Source organism: Teleopsis dalmanni, chromosome 1 (genome assembly GCF_002237135.1).
Source record: "Teleopsis dalmanni isolate 2A chromosome 1, ASM223713v2, whole genome shotgun sequence".
NCBI classification, from domain to species: Eukaryota; Metazoa; Arthropoda; class Insecta; order Diptera; family Diopsidae; genus Teleopsis; species Teleopsis dalmanni.
The window spans coordinates 64,558,991-64,564,036 of record NC_051846.1 but is presented as its reverse complement, the minus strand read 5'-3'; positions in this window follow the sequence as shown (position 1 = coordinate 64,564,036).

The following is a 5,046-nucleotide window of genomic DNA, read 5'->3' as shown; positions in this document are numbered from 1 at the left end:
CAATTAAAGTATATCAAAGACACTTTTATAACTGGTATTAAATGTTATTGAAATAACAATTCTGTATGTAGAGTCATAAGGACATGATATTATAATACCATTCGTTCTAATAATTCCCATAATTAACGTCGATTATAAACTAACTTAGCCCATGTCTCAAGTGAGGTTTTTCTAGTGGTCAAAGTTTTATGAACTTTTAAATAAAACCGGTTATTTTCAAAGAAGCGTTGCAACACACGGTGTCTACAAGTTGCATATAATTATTTATTGACCGCATTCCATCAATAACATAGGTTAGGTTAAATAGATTAAAATCTCCAATTCTGTATGTTTAAAACTAAATTTCGTAGTTCGTTGAGAGACTTTCCGGTTTCGTTGAAGATGATGCCCCTCCATGTAATCTCGAGTTTACCAAGTCTTCTGGTGCCATGCGAGTTCCATTCCAGAGCATTGAATGGAAGCATTTTGAATGTATTGAGCTCTGATCAGATTGATTATCTTTTGCGGTACTCCCCTGCTCGAGAGTGCAGCCCATATTGCGTTGCGGTGGATTTTGTCGATAGCCATATACAGTATTGTATTTATTTGATATATATTATAATGCAATAGAATAATATAACCAATTAAATAAATTAAATTAAGTAAATAAAGTACACATATAAGCATTAAGTATCTAATAGGTATCACTATTAACAAACAAATAAATAGTATCACAACATTGTAATGTTTACTAAAGGTAAATATCAAAATTTAATAATTAACAAATAAATAGTTCAATATTATTTAATGAATATTAAATATAAGCTATAAAAATTGTTAGCATAAATATCAAATAAATAATTTGCATAAATAATGTAAAATACATTTAAGTCCATAACAGTACATACAAATAGTTGACTTTCATTTACATTTCGTTGGTATTATTGTTCCTAATCTATTATTGCTAATTAACTGTTTTGATTGCTATCAACCTTATAACAAATTAGTTAATTAAATACTCATTTATACCAGAAGTTATAAGATCAATCATTTAATATTTAACTATAATTATAATTATCCACTTAACTACCTGTTGCTTTGAGCCATAATTAGTTAAGCTGCGATATTCCATAAAATATTTGATTCGATTTAAGTGCATTAATTAGGTGACATAAACTAAACATATATGTATATATATTTCCGCAAAATGTTACTAATTATATTTGCATATCTACATTAAATACATTAAATCTATACAATTCCATATACGTTAGATATTTCCGTAATGCAGTGCGCTCCAAACGTTGCAAAAATAAGCATAAACGAGTTCAATTTATGGGTAATTTGAACCTTTAGCAGCACGAGTAGCTGGCCAAAATAAATGGCCGGCTGCGTACCTTTACTAAGCTAAAAACTATAGGTCGTAAATAATTTATGTACATTCTGGCTCCCTTTTACTGAAAATTGAAAAGGAGAAAAACGTGTTTAGTAATCCTCGAGCGAGCTAAATTTTTTGGATTGCCTACGCTTCTCAGTTTCACAATTGCACTGACAAATGCAAAGGCAAAGGCAAAGGCAATTTAGATGGCATAAGTAGACCAGTCATACATGAATGCTTCTAAATGATAATGAATATTTATCTAAGTGAGTGACACAACTGACATATATTAAACTGAAATGAAAGGCTGATAGAATCAATGAAGAGCAGCAACATTCAAACAGCCTTTTAACCGAAATGCCAAACTGAGTGGCTGAAGAATTTCAAAAACTTTGTTGAAGCTTTGAATCAAAAACTTTTTCCATTCACAAGTCCATTAAAATTTTTTAACAGCTTGTCTAAGTTTTTGTTTTGAGTTTGTATCTGAACTATTCAAGCATGAAATAAAACCTATCATAATATTTATTTTACCAAACCAATGGACTAAAAACTCAGAAACTCTATCGAGCTTAGACAGCAGCACCGAAACGAATCTATGTGGGGGCAAAACTGTTGATAATACAATTTTTTTATTTCCTGAAAACTGAAATGGATTTCATTTGTTGGTTTATTCCTCCTGTGTACATGGAAACAAATTAAGGCATCACACAAAGTAACTTTAACAAGTTTTGCAAATTTGACAAAAAATGCTTGTTTTGTTGTATTTTCAAAATTTTTATGTTTTCATTTTTATTTCAGGTTCTGGTTTATACTTTGACGGGTTCACGTACGAAGTCTCAGTTAAAAAACTGTTGAAATAGCAAGTTTTAGTGGATAAAGGGATTGTATTTTAGGCCCCAATTTGTGCAACGAATTGTAAAAGCAACACTGGACTTCCCGTACGTTTCCTGCATGTTGTGTTAAAGTTTTCGATAGGCGTCAGCTTGTGTAACAGAATTTATCGAATGGATTTAGTTAAAGTATGTTTGGGGCACAGATACCCATATTTGCATTAAATAACATACAATACAACTGTAAAGCCTTTCAATAATGAGTGGGTAACCTTTTGTAAATAGCCGAGAAGTCTTGTGTTGGAAGAGCTTTAAAAAAATTACTTAAAAAATACTTGAAGTCTTATGTGAAGTAATATGAGTATAAACACTTAAGATTTTTAAAAGGATAAAATTCAATCAAAATTTACACAACTTATATCCTGTATCACTTTTCTTATCGAACAAAGAAAAATTAAAATAAGTGTAGAATTTAATTATCGATTGGGCGAAGGGTGCTCATAATTACGATTTTCAGGGCGCCTCCGATAGACAAAGGTGTTGAGCAACTCTCTTTTCACTAGAGTATATGTCACTATAGCTTAGCTTTCCAGATATTCGGCTTTAAGGTTGGAAATGTTCACATGAAAACAAGAATGAATAGCGTAAACCTTCATGTCTCGAGTAGTAAATTATATAGTATGATTAAAAGATATCTAACATAGCACTTTGTTAAATATGCGTGCATGGATAATCAGAAACGTGACGATTGGTATTAGATTATTATTAGATTATTATCTAATTGGAAATTAGATCAGTTCGTAAGAACATAACAAAGTGTACTACAATACTGCTAGGTTAACTGCAAATTTTTCAGGTTTTTATACTCAGAAACATATGCTCTAATCACATAATAATTAAACTGACCTGATTATCTTGTTAGACAAATTTTATCTCATGTTATTAAAGAAGATATAAAAACCAACATATGGTATGGTTGAACCAACATGATGCGTCGAGTAAGAATATTTTGACCTGAGATTTCGTTAAAAACTGCTTAAATTAACCAAATTATTTTTCTGAGTGTAATAAGCTCCCACACATAAAAACTGTAAATTTTTTACAATCAAATTTAGAATCTGTTTCAATTGTTCAGGCATTTAGAGTAAGAACATGGTATCACCTTAATTGAATATTAACTTACTAAATACGAGATAATGACAGATAATAAAAAAACTGTCTTAGATAAAGTTCTACGAAAACAACCAGTATTCTGAGTTCACAGTGTCTAATAAAGAAATTTATATGGATTTGAAGAACATTTCCACTGCGCCGCAAAAGACTTACAGTATTTTGGATTGCAAGACATTTAAATAGTCTAAATTACATTATATTTGGTCAATAGCCTTTCTGATATATTTTTATTTCCCAGTTTCATACAACTTCTGGATGTAGCTCGCATATGTGTTAAGGACGAGGTATAACATATTTGCACCTAATTTTGTGTGTCTGGTTAATATATTATTGATTTAAAGAGCTTCGTTCTTTGAAAGTCAGAGTAACATTAGAATGATATCTTTTACGTAGTATGGATTTGTTATAAGTAATTATCAATCAGTTTTATAAATATAATAACGGATAATTGTCTATACTTACAATAATAGTATATCATTAGCCATTTTAGAATGGATTTTGTATAGATTTTTCAAGAAAAATACATTGCGCTACACTCTCACATAAATGGTAGATCTTTCCTGCTAACGTATCATGCTCAATCGTCTTTTTGTTTATATAAACAAGCACTGCTAAGTACTCATCATCAGTGTTCTTAGGAAATAGTCAAATTTTTATTTAATTAGTTTATAGTCCATATATAATTTGTTGGACTGCAAGTGCTAAGCTTAGAACTCGTGTCTGTCAACTTAGAAACAATAATGATAATGATATTCGAAACAGCGCTGTATGTTGAATCAAATATCAATAAATTAATAAAAATTTTGTTGTTGTTTCTTTATTATTATTCAAACTTTTGTAACTATTTACATTTCATACACTAAGAATTTCATATTGTTTAAATTGTAATAAATTATTAATTATTATCATCATTGCTTTAAAGTCCATTTAGAACTTACGCTTGTTTCACACCTTCGTTCCATTTATGATTGTTTTTAATCTCTGCTTTCCAGTTTCCTGATATTCATCTCTCTGAGATCTTGCCGTACACTCTCATCTCATATTTTTATTGGTCTTCCTCGATTACTTGTTATTGTCTTCCAGTATTTGTAACACTGTGCTTTCTTTAGGATTTTGTATGACCTGTTCTACTCACTTCAAGTGTGATTTTTTTTTTAAATGCCATACAATTTGATCATTTTCTATTAGTTGATTAATTTCATGTTTATACGTAATCGATATATATATATAACATATATACGATACATTTTATGTTTCTGTACTAGCTTATATATTGTTTTTTCTTTTCAGAGAGGTTTCAAATAGTAGTAAACTACAACAACAAATATTTTTTAATATTAATTAATTGAATTTTTATCTGACTATACAGCTACTCATCTTCAGTGGTCTTGAAATTATTTCTTATATATAATTATTTGTAAATAATTTTTTAAAACTGCAAATACCAAGGGCTTTTTTTGCGTCTAATCTTTCAAATTTATTTTTTCTCTTTATATGTAGTTTATGATTTGTAAATATTAAATGTAAATTATAAAAATATTAAAAATTTACCAGTCGCAACTTATACCTATGGGTAAGCAGGCGCTTGACAACTTGACTTTTCTATCTAAATCATAATAACTTAAATAATAATCTTACTTAAATGGACACTTCTACATCAATAAATGAATTTGTTCAACTTTTTGA